General features: G+C 41.3%; 1 protein-coding gene across 1 annotated transcript in view; it reads right to left on the reverse strand.

The window, feature by feature from the left end:
• The window catches only part of POLR3A (RNA polymerase III subunit A), a 1141582-nt gene that overhangs the window by 1021024 nt on the left and 103909 nt on the right, over window positions 1–16649 (reverse strand). The gene's annotated exons all lie outside the window — the stretch shown is intronic.

Genomic DNA, 16649 nt, shown 5'->3' on the forward strand with positions numbered 1-16649 from the left:
TACTCCAGGCTCTAGCCCAGGGACCCTAATAGTATCAGCTATGGTAGCTGACCTATTCGGAACAGGACACATGCAATTCCCTGAGCTACTTCGCCACAGCAGCCCTCACTTCCTTAAGCTCCACTTCACCCTTACCTCAGGGTCTCCTTCTTTGTGCCCTAGTATGGTGTGTACAGTTCAGTCTCTCCAACAGCACAACTTCCTCTCACAGCTCCTGACATGCGCTGGCACCTGACTAACTGGGAGCCAGCCCCTGATTGGCTTCAGGTGTCCCAATCAACCTAGCATCCTCTCTGCCTTCTGGAAATCTCTTTAATTGGCCCCAAGTGTCTTAATTGACCTGGAGCAGCTGCCATTTACTTATCCTGGTACCAGGGATTTGTTTAGCCTGGGGCTAATATATCTCCCACTACTTTTCTATAGCCATCTGGCCTTGCCCTGTCACAATACATTTCTTGAATGGTGACTCTTCTTAGATGCTCCTGGTGTACAGCATCTAACTCAGCCATCAGCTCCACAGTTTTAAGGAAGTTTCCATTGTTTGACACATACAGCTGATCTGAAGTGCCACGCAGTGCTTAGGGTTGAAGCAAAAAAGCAGCTGGACTCAACTGCAGCGAGTGCTTGGGGAAACCTAAAATTCCCTCCTCACCCAGAGAGCGCACACACTTCTAATATAAAATGTGTCCATTAAAGTTAGCGTGTAAGTTTCCTAGATATCTGAGGGAAGATGGGATCATAATGACCATCTAATCTGACCTGCATAACACAGACCATAGAGTTTCACTTAGTGATACCTGTATCATGCTCAATAACCTGTGCAATCCCTTCTCTGAGCCCCATATGCTGTGGAGCCAAGTAGCAGCAAGCACGGGACAGTTTTGATCCATCAACGCCTGGGTCACAGGCCCCAGCGTGCGCTCACTCTGCCATGCTGTTGACTCACTAAATCACTAGACAGTGGAAGCATAGTATGGTATTAGAGTGCTAAGCAGGGATTTGAGGGTTCTGCCTTTAATTCCCTGGTCTTCCCCAGACTACCTGTAGGACCTTGGGCAAGTCACCTGTTTGAGAATAAATACTCTGCATATTGTGAGGTACTCAGATAGTACTGTAATAGGCGTCCTATGTAAGTACCTAAGATAAAACTAGAGTGGAGAAAACACTAGAAAATGTACTATAAGGATGACCTAACATGGCTTTTCCATCTCTAACTTTCATAGGCCTTGGTGTTTCAGAAGTTCACACAAGTCCATCACAATGGCACTAGGATATTTTTGGACTTTATTATACTATCCTTTAACCTTTTTATATATAATCACTTCTTGGGCATCAAAGGGCTTGTCTACATGAACTTTTAGTTTGACACAAGCTATGGTACAAATCTAATGGGCACTAGCCAACTGTGGACTAATTGTCCATGTGGACCCTGCTGACGCACATTAACAGTTTGTTAATGCGCTTTGATCTACTCTGATTTCAAAGAGGTCTAGATCAAAGCACATTAACAAACTGTAAAAGTAAGTCAGCAGGGTCCACCAGACAGTGAGCCTGTAGCAGGCTCGTGCAGGACTAGATTGACACCCCAGCTTTCCACAAACTAATAGTTCATGTAGACGACCCCTAAGACTCTTATCAGAGTAGAAAATCACCACAGGTCTTCAGGTGTGTGCTGAAACATAGATGTGTTGCTCAGGATGTACAAATGAGTGCTATGGCCAAGGGGATATTGCTTGATTTTGGTCTACCTGATTATGTGCAACCTTAACCTTGCATTGATACTGTTCTATATACATAGACAGGACACTATAATGTATAAAAAATCTCTATCTTATGCTTCCCAATATCTTTCAGAGCCTAATCCCTGGCCCGGATACAGCTCCTTTACACTGCTCTGCCTCCTCAGGGTTTCACCTGTTGTAGGGTAGAACTGCAGAGCTACCACCTCTCCACATGGCACTCAGGCACGTGGAGGGAGATACATAAAACTCTTTCTCAGCTATGTTCTTCCAGAGCTGAGGTTTCTATTGATTAATCATTGATTTTGGTTTTATGTATACCAGCCTCAGAAAGCTAAATTTCAACCTAAAGATTTTGGACAGACAAAAGAAAGGGCTATCATTTTTGCTCCTGATGTCTCTGTTTCTCAGAGCTACATTTGGAGTGGAGCAAGGATTGTTTGCTACAGAAGAAGCATAGTAAGCACTATCTAGTTTTTTGAGGGGCTGGTTCACAGGAATTGATTTGTTTGAATATGAAAAAACATCTATAAAGATGTACAAATGCAAGTCCACTACTGGAAAAGGACCATCTGACATGAGAGCTTACATGTCCCTTGTTCATTAGGGCTTTTCAAAGGACTTTCGATATCTTCTGCAAGACGTTTTGTCTCATGTCAGTTTGGCTGACACAAATATTACTTATGCTAAAATCCTTAATGTGAGATGCTCTATAAAGAGGTTGTTTCATTTAATAACATTCATTGCATTAGTTCCCCCTGAAGTAATCACTTTGATGAGAACACACTCTGGGTTTCTTTCTTTGATCTGAGAATAAAATTATCATGTCTTTACGTTAGTATCTCCTTTTTATTTATTTTTTTCTAGGAATAAATAAACATGAAGCTGTCACTACAGAGCAGGCGCTGCCTCTCCGCTGTTGCACACCTTTTGATTTTCATGTTGAGAGAATTTTTCTACACAGTGATCCCTTTAAATTGTGTTAGAAACACTGTGTTTTCTTGCTTTTCACTTTTTTCCCATGTAGATACATGGGTAGCAACAGACAGAGAGGCTCCTACTGTCCCAGTAGAACTGGTCAAATTATTCATTGTGAAGAAATTACTCGATCATTGGTATTATGGTAGCAACCAAAGCCACCGGTTGGGTTTTGGGCCCCTTTGTACTGCTCAAATGTACTGAGGCCCCAATCCAGAAAAGACTTAAGCACATGCTTAACTTTACTCACTCTTAGTAGTCTCATGGACTTCAGTGGGGCTACTAGATAAGCACAGGTCTCAGTCTTCACAGGTCTGGGCCCTTGGATTGTGGGATCTCCAAGGCGGAGGGAGGGAGGGAGTTTATCTTTTGAACTGAGATGTTTCTATGATAACTAGGACACTGCAGCACTGAATAAGGAAGAAATGTTGGTGAATGATGCTTTATGGGCTGCAGGTGATGATGACAAGAAGAGATGTCCTCCCACAATGGCTTTCTGGGCTAACAGAGCACAATTGTCCTCTGAGCAAGAGGCCACACACAACCTTGTTGTAGGGGGGCATGGATCAGCGATCACATCGTGCTCCCCATCAGTACCCAGCCCGGGCTGGGGAAGACAATGATCCAACTAGAGGACCAAATTTGATGATGAATCCTGGTCACATGCAATCTGAGGCATGTTGCACATATGCTAAGAAGACCTTGTTATAACTTTTGTTATTGGGGAAGGAATGTTGGCTTGAAAATAGTACTAATAACTTGTATTAATATATTTCAACTGGAGGATTGACCCCAAAACACTTCCTGCCAGATTTTGACACTCTCCTGGCTGCTTTGCACAGGGGATCAGTGGAAGTCATAGAGCTACCACACATGTTCCTGTGCCAGCATCTCCAGCCTTTATCACAGGAGCATGGCTGGGTCACATCTAGGGCATCTTTAGATGCTGGTGATCCTGGCCTGGAGCATGGTAGCCTTTTGACAGTGCACACTCAAACTGCACAAGTCTTCAGGCCAGGCAATGAAGAATAATACTATACTTAGTAGAAACTATAGGAGAAATATCTCTATCATAGGCAGAATATAGTTACCCACATCAGTATTAATTGAGGATACCACAGACAGGCTGACTGGAAATTTCATAAGAATGGCTATACTGGATCAGACCAATGGTCCATCTAGCCCAGTATCCTGTCTTCCAATAGTGGCTACTGTCAGGTGCTTCAAAGGGAATGAATGGAACGGGCAATCACTGAGTGATCAGTCCCCTGCTGTCCACACTGTGAAAGTAGAATGAATTATATTATGAAAATATAAAGGATTAAAGAAATGCTGTCTGTACCTTTAAGCAAAATTGTTGGAATGCTGCAATCCAGGTGTCAGGAATACAGACATTAACATAGAACAATTGCGCCATTTAAGGGCAATTGGTGAAGTATTAGCCTTAGATGGATAAGAGTTAGTAAGGAAGTAGGATATGCATGCTGTGCCCCAGGTGAATTTTACTGTTTTGCTTTCTTTGTCCCTTTGTCTAATTCCCGCTCTTTTATCTATATAAATAAGACTGTTTGGGTCTTGCATGGCCACTCACATTATCTGGGAGCTATTGGCGGAGTGCTGCGCTAATAAAACAGAGTGGTCTGACAAACTGAGTCCTGAGTCTAACTTTGACAATTTGGAGGTTCCACCGAGATGGCAACCGTCTTCACTGGGGCTGTGTGATTCCTGACTGTTTTTATAGGATGACCGTGGCAGCCGGCACCTGGGCATTTGGCCCGAGCGGTCCTCCACTAGAACGGAAAGGTGCAAGACCACAATGAAGTCTACGCCATCGAACCTGTTGGTTCCCACTCTGTTCTGGTAGGGATTCTGGGATCTGACATCAGGAATCTGGTCAGGTAATTATTTCTGTGTTTTGTCCGGACTGAGGACTGTCCTGTCTCTGTGTCTATCCGTACTCTTGTGGAGTGTTTGAGTCTGGGTGCTGTCCCTGTCCGGGGATCGGCCGACCAAGGGGTTCCTGTCCCCGCGGTCTGAGTGAGTGGAATCTGCACAATCGCAGCCGCACCGCACTTTGGGTAAAACCTGGTGTGAAAGCAAGGGCGATTGAGGCAGTAGCCTGTGGGCTCCTTTTATGTGTTGCGCTGGGCATTGCTCTGACGAACTCAAATTTCCTTCTTGTGTGATTGGTGTGTGAAGTCCTCCTGTATTGGTAAACAGACGTCTAAGTCGGGACAGTTCCCTAAATGAACGCCGGCTCATTTTATGTATTTAGGATGGGTCCGGACTCCTGTAAAAAGGGTCCAGACTCCCATAAATATCTGGGAAAATGGTCTAGACTAACTCAGGGGGATCCCAAAACTCAGTGGCCACGGTTAAAATCTTGGAACAAAGACTGAGTGGACGTCTTAAAGGACAAATTCGGCCAACCTAAAACTAAATTGCCTAAAGGAGAGGTTAATTGTTTCATGCAGTGGTGGGAAGAGGGAAATCGTATGTGGACAAAATCAAAACTCGCTTCTCTCAATTATTCAAATAATAAGTTAAAAGCTTTATTAAAAGCCTCCTCTCCCATCACCAGACCGAGCGCTCACCTTTACCCCGTTCTCTAAACCCCGGATCAATCCAACCCCCTTCATACTCCCATTTCATTGTTAAAAGGACAACAAGCCCCTTGTTCTGTTCCCCTTTGTTGCCTGCCTCAGAAACTAATTTGTTAGTGTTCCACTATCAATTCAGCAAGGGGGAAGGAGTCTCCTTAACTAGCCCCCACCCTTCCTGGTCCCTTTCCTTGAACATTTCTTTCAAAATTGTGAAGTGACCACAATAGCACTCACAAATGGTTCATTGGAAAAAGCAGGATCGGACCCAGACAAGCAGGCAAGCAACAGATAAAGAAACTGAAAAACAGGTTGAAAGCCCTAAGGGAATAGTGTCAGGAGTAAGAAAAGCAGTAAGTGCAGGCATGAACCCCTGGAACAATACTTAAAATGGTGAAATCTGAGGTGATAAAGGTGTCATTTTGGGACATAAACAAGTGATTTAAGGAAAGAGAGTGAAAAGTTAACTCTACAGAGGCTGGAGAGAATTAAGCAGTTAAACTTTGTAAAAATGTTAAAAAGGACCAGAATTCTTGGTTTCTTTGCAGCCATTCTGAAGGGTAAATGGGCCCTTTTCCAGAAGAGTGCTTGTAAATAATCCAAATATATATACAGCTATGTAAAAACAAAGCAGTGTAAAGGAATGTTAAGGAAAAGAAGTGTATGTATCTGTTTGTCTGTAAAAATATGTAAAGTTCTAAGAATCTAAACCAACACATCTGGTTTGTAAAACTCCTGTTTTCTAGGTATGAGATAAATTGGTTTTGGTTTTGTTTTTAATGCCACTAAAAATTCATTTGACTCTTTAATTCAGAGTTGCAAAACTGACAGATATTTTTGCAAGACACAGGTAATTAGTGCTGTTTGGCTTTGGGATTTAGCATTTAACCCTTAAGGGGTAACTTGATTCTTTACAAAAATTAAAATGTTTTTAAATAAAGACCAAGTCATGGCTGCAGTAGAGCAGTGAAAATCAGGAGAATAGGTAGAGTTTCTGGAGTCTTTTTGTTTGTTTGGGTTTTTTTTTTTTTTGTAAGAATAGCAGATAAGAGCTATAATGAAAGAATAAGAAATTAACGGTGCCCCTCTGAAGCAACAGCAAAGGTGAGGTGCACAAAACAAAAAGAAGCAATGTTAAAAACACTGAGCCTTAAAATAGCTCTGTGTAATCAGACTGTCACTTTGATAAGGGTACATGAAAACCCTTTAAGAACAAAAGAAACAAACAAACAAACAAAATTGATATGGCTAATGTTTTTGAAAAAGTTATAGTATAGAGTGAATGTACATTTCCCCTAGGACATGTGCAGTGTATATTGTAGAAAGGGGTAAAAGAAATGCAAATGAAACGTGCTGCTGAATTAAAATCCTATTAGGGCTCTAAAAAGAGCCGCAATAGGCTGTGTTTTCTTTTTCAGATTCCTGTGTGTTAAAACAGAGTATCTGAGCTCTGCTGATGGCTTTGAATCCAGAAGTCAAGCCTGTGTTGATGCAAATTACCTAACTGATAAAGAAAGGTGAGAACTGCCAGCACAAAAGAAGCTGCAAATAAATAACATACCTGGTCAGCAAACAAATTGCCTACATAAAAGGCATGGTGTAACAAGATACCTTTAATAGATTTGATGCTAATGTTATTGTTAATATTAAACATTGAAATAAATTTAATGTTAGTAAGTACCCCTGTAACAAGTTAGAGTGTATGATTTTTGGAAAAATCCTTTAAAGTAATATGGTAATGATGCTTCTCAGCTATTACCTGTGAATAAACTTAAAGCTTAACACAGCAGGAAAAACATTACAAACTTGGTCTGCTATATAAGGGCTTGTCTACATCAGAAAGTTGCAGCGCTGGTGAGGGAGTTACAGCGCTGCAACTTAGGAGGTGTACACATCTGCAGGGCACCACCAGCGCTGCAACTCCCTGTTTGCAGCGCTGGCCGTACTCCCGTTTTGTCTCAGGTGTAGAGGATCCAGCGCTGGTGATCCAGCGCTGGTAATCAAGTATAGACACTTACCAGCGCTTTTCTTGACCTCCGTGGAATAAGCAGGTAACCCAGCATACCTGAGGAAGCCTCTGGTAATCAAGCTGGTCTCCTTCCCCGGTTTGCTCTCGCGTTCCCCAAACCCCGAACAAGCAGGTCTCCTTCCCTGCGGTTTGCAGGGGGGTTCGGGGAACGCGAGAGCAAACTGCGGCAAAGCTGGTCTCCTTTCCCGGTTTGCTCTCTCGTTCCCTGAACCCCCGAGCAAGCAGGTCTCCTTCCCTGCGGTTTGCAGGGTGGTTCGGGGAACGCGAGAGCAAACCGCGGCGAAGCTGGTCTCCTTTCCCGGTTTGGTCTCTCGTTCCCCGAACCCCCGAGCAAGCAGGTCTCCTTCCCTGCGGTTTGCAGGGTGGTTCGGGGAACGCGAGAGCAAACCGCGGCGAAGCTGGTCTCCTTCCCCGGTTTGCTCTCGCGTTCCCCGAACCCCCCTTGAAGCCGCCCAGCAGCGCTGCAGTGTGGCCACATCTAACACCACTTGCAGCGCTGGTTGCTGTAAGTGTGGCCACTCTGCAGCGCTGGCCCTATACAGCTGTACTAATACAGCTGTAACAACCAGCGCTGCAAAATTTTAGATGTAGACATGGCCTAAGAGGAAAAACTTGAGGTACACCACCTCATGAATTTAATAACTAAACAGTGGAATAATTTTTGCATAACCCTTAAAATGTAGAAGCCATTAAAATCTGGCCTGCCTATAAAACAAACAAGGTCTTTGTAAAAGAACGGAATCTTTAACCAATAATCAATGTCACCCCAAAAGGGGTAGAAAAATGTTATTTTTGTCTTTCAGATAATCCAAAGTACTGTATAATGGGCTATGTGTATGTGTTAATTCTTGGGGAAAAAGTGTTTAAAAAGTGTTAGCAACCTACCAGAAGACAAATGTAAATGTAATGTAAGTACTGTGTTTACCAATAATCGAATTTACTATTTGCCACAACAACAACAAAAAGTCTCAGCTTACTGTAAGCACTGATTTAGCTGAGTTGTCTCTCAATCTTGGCATTGAATGGCAAACAGTTACCAATCGTCTGTTAAAAGGTAAAAAGGTAACATAGTTCCTAAAAAAAAAAAAAAAAAATGTGGAAAACTGGACCATTCATATTATACACACAAATGGGGACATGTTAAGAATTGCCACTGCAGAAAAACATAACAACTTACCATTGGTATAACATATTTTCTGGATGGTCTCCCACAACTACTGGCATACTAATGTTACTACCTCTAATTGTTTTTGGTTTTAAATTGTATGTGTTTAATTAAAATGTTTAAAATGTGCTGGTGGATAAAACAAATGTATGCAAAGCTAAAGCCACAGGCTCAAATCACCTCCCAGTATTTTCTATTACGTGGACTAAATAAGAAGTGACACTGGCGATTAATAATCTTAGTGTCAAAAGGGAGATATGTAGAAGCTGGATTTTATAATGTACTATGAGAATTAATGTACGATTTGATTCCATCCTGCTAGCCACTTTTTTTTAAATAGCAGAAAGAAATGACCCCCTGGGATTGTAAGATTCTGTTTTCCCATATGCATTACAAATTGGGCCCTCTCTAACTCTTTGTTTTAAGATTTAAGTAGTAAGAGACAGGATTCTCTATTGTGTCTATGTTAAGTAAATTAGAGAAACATTGAAGGCCTGGGTCTCAATGTAAATTGTTTTGGTTATTAATTGTAAAACTTGCAAGGTTTAATTTACAATGCTTTTTTGCTCGATATAAAATACTACTGTTTGTATTCTCAATCTATTTGTGTGAATGAGGAATGTATGCATCAGGAAAAGATAAGGTGTGAAGGCCATTGTTATAGCCAGAGTCAAGGAAGAAGTAGTAAAGAGACTTAAAGAATATCAAAGAATCACCAGGCAGTGCTTACTACCCCGACGGCTGTTAAACTGTCTGGCATCTCAGAGTGGATACATGCTTCGCCGTGTAAGAATGCACCACCCCCAGTGAACCAATCATCACCTCAGGACCACGCAGAGTCAATTTTGACTCCAGAAGAAGACGTAGAGGAACAGCCTGCAATACCTTACAATCTACGCTCTCGTAAGCATTGCTGGAAGCAGATGACTACATAAAGCAAGGCTCAAGAAGAAGCAGTAGTGAGCCTAGCGCCTGCTGTCTGGTGGACATAAAACTGTGACTGCAGTTCCCTCAGTTGAGGTTGTCAGAACCAGAAGGGCCCTGCCTCCAACATGCACCTCTGGTGGTGCCTGTTCCTTGGCTGTTGGTGTCTTAAGGTCTGGGGAGTCCACAATGATAATTCTTTTATCCAGCAGCAAGTGTGGATAGCTCAGACCCTTAATATTTCTAAATGCTAGTTCTGCAGCCACATCCCAGCCCACTCTCAAACTGGTGTTCCTGTCCTGGCTACCCATTCAATTCCCCAGACCGCACTGGAGGACCTTGTCCGTTTAACACAATATGGAACAGTAATGACACCTGGGAAGAGGCTATTGGCAGTTCCTTTATCCCACTTGGGGGAGTAATACACCAGGCAAAAAGGCTCCTGAGGTTACAAGCAGTAGTTAAAATAATGGCAAATAAAACCAGAGAAAGTTTAAGAGCCTTGGCCAAAGAAACAGAGGCAATCTGACAGGTGGCCCTCCAGAACCGTCAGGCATTGGACATAGTGCTGGCGGCCAAAGGAGGGACCTGTGCTCTCATTGGAAAACAATGTTGTCTGTTTATACCTGACGATACCAATGAGGTAATAGATCGCGCTAGCCACTTAGAACAAATCGCATATCTTCCCCATGAAGATCCGAGTTCTTTATGGAAGTGGCTAAGTAACCTGTTCAATTTCTCTGGCATAGGAAACTGGTTGTTTCAGAGAGCCCTAGTTATCCTGTTTGGAATCTTAGTGATTTTTGTATGCTTTCAGTTAATCTCCTGTTGTATCCAGAATTGTGTCACCCAGGTGACTGCCCCAAAACAGAGTGCTAATATGATGATTTTGAATATCACTGATGAACAAAGACATAAGGAATAGTTAATGTGTGGAACCCAGTAATTGTTGGTCATGGCGTGCGCTTGACCAAAAGGAGGGATTGTGAAAGTAGAATGAATTATATTATGAAAATAGAAAGGATTAAAGAAATGCTGTCTGTACCTTTAAGCAAAATTGTTGGAATGCTGCAATCCAGGTGTCAGGAATACAGACATTAACATAGAACAATTGCACCGTTTAAGGGCAATTGGTGAAGTATTAGCCTTAGATGGATAAGAGTTAGTAAGGAAGTAGGATATACGTGCTGTGCCCCAGGTGAATTTTACTGTTTTGCTTTCTTTGTCCCTTTGTCTAATTCCCGTTCTTTTATCTGTATAAATAAGACTGTTTGGGTCTTGGCATGGCCACTCACGTTATCTGGGAGCTATTGGCGGAGCGCTGCGCTAATAAAACAGAGTGGTCTGACAAACTGTGAGTCCTGAGTCTAACTTTGACAACACCCAGCTTCTGGCAAACAGAGGCTAATGACACGCAGAGCATGGTGTTGCATCCCTGACTATCCTGGCTAATAACCATTTACCATGAACTGATCTAATTCTTTTTTAACCCAGTTACAGTTTTGGCCTTCACAACATCCCCTGGCAATGAGTTCCATGGGCTGACTCTGCATTGTGTAGAGAAGTACTTCCTTGTGTTTGTTTTAAACTTGAACCCTATTACTCTCATCGGGTGACCTCTGGTTTTTGTGCTATGTTAAGGAGTAAATAACGCTTCCATATTTACTTTCTCCAAGCCTGTCAAGATTTTACAGACATCTATCATACCTCTCCGAGTTGTCTTTTCCAAGCCGAAAAGTCTGTGTCTTTTTAATCTCTTTTCATACAGAAACTGTTCCATTCCCTTAACCATTTTTGTTTCCCTTCTCTGTACCTTTTCCAATTCTAGCATATCTTTTTTTGAAAGAGGGCTAGCAGATCTGCACACAGTATTCAAGATGTGGGCGTACCATAGAGGCAGTGATATTTTCTGTCTTATTATCTATCCCCTTCCTAATGGTTCCCAACGTTGTTAGCTTTTTTTACTGCCCTGCACAGTGAGCAGATGTTTTCAGAGAACTCTGAAGATCTCTTTCTTGAGTGGTAACAGCTCATTTAGACTCCATCGTTTTTGTATGTATAGTTAGAATTATGTTTTCCAATGTGCATTACTTTATAGATTCATAGATTCATAGACTCTAGGACTGGAAGGGACCTTGAGAGGTCATCGAGTCCAGTCCCCTGCCCTCATGGCAGGACCAAATACTGTCTAGACCATCCCTGATAGACATTTATCTAACCTACTCTTATTTATCAACATTGAATTTCATCTGCCATTTTGTTGCCCAGTCATCCAGTTTTGTAAGATCCCCTTGTAACTTTTCTCAGTCTGCGCTGGACTTAACTATCTTGAGTAGTTTTGTATAATCTGCAAATTTTGCCACCTCACTGTTTATCCCTTTTTCCAGATCATTTATGAATATGTTGAACAGAACTGGTCCCAGTACAGACCCCTGGGGAACAACACTATTTACCTCTTTTCATTTTGAAAACTGACCATTTATTTCTACTCTTTGTTTCCTATCTTGTAACCAGTTACTGATCCATGAAAGGACATTCCCTCTTATCCCATGATTACTTAGTTTGCCTTAGAGCCTTTGGTGAGAGACCTTGTCAAAAGCTTTCTGAAAGTCTAAGTACTAATCTCCACTGGATCACCCTTATCCACGTCTTTGTTGACCCCCTCTAAGAATTCTGATAGATTGGTGAGCCATGATTTCAAAAGTCATGTTAACTCTTCCCTAACAAATCGTGTTCATCTGTGTCTGTTTTTCTTTACTATTGTTTCAAACAGTTTGCCTGGTATTGAAGTTAGCCTTATCTGCCTGTAATTGCTAGGATCACCTCTGGAGCCCTTTAAAAAATTGGTGTCACATTAGCTATTCTCCAGTCATCTGGTATAGAACCTGATTTAAGTGATAGGTTACATACCACAGTTAGTAGTTCTGCAGTTTCATGTTTGAGCTCCTTCAGAACTCTTGGGTGAATACCATCTGGTCCTGGTGACTTCCTACTGTTTAATTCATCAATTTGTTCCAGAACTTCCTCTAATGACACCTCAATCTGGGAAAGTTCCTCAGATTTGTCACCTAAAAGGAATGGCTCAGGTGTGGAAATCTCCCCTGCATCCTATACAATGAAGACTGATGCAAAGAATTCATTTTGTTTCTCCACTTTGTCTTCCTTAAGTGCTTCTTTAGCTCCTTGATCGTCCAGTGGCCCCACTGATTTATTAGCTGGCTTCCTGCTTCTGATGTACTTAAAACATTTTTTGCTGTTAGTTTTTGAGTCTTTAGCTAGTTGCTCTTCAAATTCTTTTTTGGCCTGCCTGATTATACTTTTACACTTGACTTGCCAGAGTTTATGTTCCTTTCTATTTTCTTCAGTAGGGTTTAACTTCCAAATGTTGAAGGATGCCTTTTTGCCTCTAATCGCTTCTTTTATTTTGTTGTTTAGCCATGATGGCACTTTTTTGGTCCTCTTACTATGTATTTTAATTTGGTGTATACAGTAAATTTGAGCCTCTATTACAGTGTTTTTTAAAAGTTTCCATGCAGCTTGCAGGCATTTCATTTTTGGGAGTGTACTTTTTAATTTCTATTTAATTAGCTTCCTAATTTTTGTGTAGTTCTTCTTTCTGAAGTTAAATGCTACTGTGGTGGGTTTTTTGGTGTGCCCCCCCTCAAAGATATTAAATTTAATTATATTATGGTCGCTATTACCAAGCGGTCCAACTATCTTCACCCCTTGAATGAGATCCTGTGATCCACTTAGATCTAAATCAAAAATTTCCTCTCCTCTCGTGGGTTCCAGGATTAGCTGCTCCAAGAAGCAGTCATTTATGGGGTCAAGAAATTTTTTCTATGCATCCCATCCTGAGGTTTGACATGTACCCAATTTCAACATTACATTATGCCCAAAGGCTAATAAGAAGTGACATATTGCAACTGTCTTCCTGTGATCATGGAATTAAAAGGCTGGAAAAACATGGGTTGGTTTTCACACAGCATTTAAAATCTCTTGATGTTCTGTAGAGCCAGACATACACTCCAGTAGGAAACATACACCTCATGGGCTCACGTATTACAAAAAGAGGCTATAAAGTTATCAGATATAAATGTTGCAGACTTTAATTTGGGAACATCAGTTTAAAAAACTGGTCTGCATGTTTCCTGAAAGACTGAACTGTGGACAATCTAAATCATCACAAGCGTGACAGGAAAACTCGTTTAAATGAAACTTAATTATTTCCTGCTCTCCATCTTGTTTTGAAGGTATCTAGGTACTTTTGCCAAGTATGCTGCTATGGTTTGGAGGCTCAGAGGATTAGAACTGGAGATATGAAGCCTTTGTGACACCTAAAGCACCATTTCTAATCCAGACTAGGTAGGTGTTCTGTTGGTCTTTACCGTCTGAGCTCTATTAGAGACCTCTGCGAGACAAGTTGATTATATCAGTACAGTTTGTGTTAGACTGGTGTCCACACCACAAGAAATTGCCATTACACTTAGCATTCTTATTGGACAGCATCTGCAAAAAAGCCAAAGATTCATAGAGAACAGAAATCTTGTCACCCTAGGATGGGCTCCCTCCAGATCGGGTTTGAAGCACACTAGGAGACCACTAGCTGTTTGCTCCATCTTATCTAATTGACTTCAGCACAAAAGCCAATGTGCTCTCTTGTTCAGATCACATCTGAGTGGCCCACCCAGCAGTGGGAAGGATGTGAGTGTACAGAGCAAGGGCAAAAGTAGATACCACTTCTCCCCAGAAAGGATGAAAATGCCGCTGTTGTCCTACGTGACCAGGCAAAGGTGCATACAGAGAAATGTGTCAGGTTTTTCCTCAAGCGCTGTAGCTGTCAATCTGATACTGTTCAAGCACATTAAATTCAACTCACAATTATAAAGAAGCAAAAATGGCAGTAGCAATGAGGGGCTAACTATGAGTGAGTGCAAGGAACTTCCATTGAAATTAACAAAGTTAAAAGTAAGAGGAACCATAGATCAGCTTTTATTTGTAATAGTCTTGTAATGATAATTTAATATCAGTCAATTATCTTCATTATCAGGATCATTATTAATGGGACAAGGTCAAAGGGTTTGGGGTTTTGTTTTGTTTTTTGTTTAGACAGATTTTGTGTTTAAGTTTATACTTCCATTCCATTGATATAACTTGGAAATGTTCTTTCTCCATCTTTAAAAAAAAATAATTGACAAACATTAGGGTTCTTACCCAGTGTGTTTCTTGTGGCCTTTGGGGCTGACTTTTTTTGTCTGTGCCAATTTACTATGAAAGCTTAGGAAGCTTGCTGCTAGTTCACTCCTCTCTCTATCACTAGGTGGCATTGCAGGGTAATTTTGCTTTGAATTAGTAAAAAATGTAACCTTTTTTCCATGGCTTAAATATAATACAAATATAACAAACCATTCCCTGGGGTTTGTAAACATAAACTCCCTTTATCTACTTAAATTTTATCTGTCTTAAATAAAAAAGAACTAGAGAGTATATCCTGCGCACTTTGAGAGTGAAAGAAATATAACAGGAGCAGAGAAAAAGGACATGAGAGGACAATTCAATAGTCAGAGTCACCAGCTGAATTCCTTACTATTTATTTTCAAAGGGCAAGAAACAGCCAGGGCTTAGGACTGAGAAGCTCTGTGAAACATTCAGGGAGCAGAAGATTTTAAAAACAAGCAAACCTGGTATTGTAAAGGGAACTGACTGAAATCTTAAGAACCTGGAACTGGGACCACTGGGGCTGTATTATTTGAGAATTACCATTCTAACTGTATCAGTTTATTAAGCTATACCACTTTATACCGTATTAAGCACTTTTATACCAGTTTAATTGCACCTACACTGTAGATTGTATTGCTTTGATTATAGTCATTTTGAAACTGATATAATTACAGTGGTACAAAAACCTAGGTGGAATTCTGGCCCCATAGAAGTCCATGGCAAAACTTCTGTTGACGTCATTGAAGCCAGGATTTGTGTGTAGACTAGCCCCTAAATTAACAGGAGTAGAACAGAGCCTATTGTCTATAGTATGTCACTTTTAGTAGCTGAATATGAATTAACTGATCAATTGTGCATTGCCCCATGTATTCACTTTACGAAAGGTGCATCAGCATGGGAAATGCCTTGTCTTCACAAAGCATGAAACTTTTAATGGCAGGGAAGGATCAATCCATGAACCCCTTATCCCCCAAAAATAAAATCCAGAGTTTTCTTAGGTTTGGCCTAAGAACAATTTTTGTACTGGCATTGTTCCTTAGGGGTGTGACTTTTTTCACCAGTATACTTATACCAGTACAACCCCTAAAGTGGAAGCAGTTAGAGAGAGAGAGAAAGGTGCCTTAGATCTGTACACAGCTTATTCCCCTTCCCATATGAGAATAAGCTATACTGCTATAGGCACGTTTATACATCCAAACCGGTACAATTAAAACAGTACAACTTTTCTGTATAGACAAGGCCTTTAGAAAAATACCTTTCTGTCCTTCCCACTGGATAGCTGCATCCCAAGCAAAAGAATGGGTTACAGTAAGGTGTGTGCAAATGAAGGAAATGAGTGAAGTCAATTGGAAGGTATATTTTATCTTGTCCGTGTTGGCTGTGATTTTGTTGTCGTTTATAAAAAGTAACCTCACCACCGCTCCCAGTCCCCACACACATGCTCCTAGAAACCAAGTTAAGGAAGAGCGTAACTCCCATTCCCACCTTCCTGTGTTCTCTCTGTCCTCCAGAGTGAGACACATCTCCTGGAGATTGATAGATGCGTTAAGATCAGTTTACACATGAAAGGGTAATTGATCCCCTGACGTTCCACAGACAGCCATTCACTGTGTATGTTGTGCAATTTCAGAAGTAAATCAGAATTACGAGTTATATCTCAGGAGGGGGGGAGGAATAGAGAAGGGGGAAAAAATGGAACTTGTCTCCTTTCAGGCTTAGAAAACATGTTGTATTAGAAAAGGTGTTAACTGCCGACAGGTTTTAACTGACATGGTGATAAATATGACTTAGTAACAATGTTTGTTTTCTCTATTGAGTACACTTCCATCTCCAAAAGCCTGAAGAGATTCCCACTTGTCTCTGTAGGATTTGGCTTGGGCTCCTTAACAGGGATGAGTTGTGCCAGTACTACTAAATGGCCTCTGGGATTGATACTGCTACTGCCACGGAGGTATTTATTTATGTAATAACTTGTTGGCTGGTGTGGCAATGAG

This window comes from Gopherus flavomarginatus, chromosome 6 (assembly GCF_025201925.1).
Source record: "Gopherus flavomarginatus isolate rGopFla2 chromosome 6, rGopFla2.mat.asm, whole genome shotgun sequence".
Lineage (NCBI taxonomy): Eukaryota > Metazoa > Chordata > Testudines > Testudinidae > Gopherus > Gopherus flavomarginatus.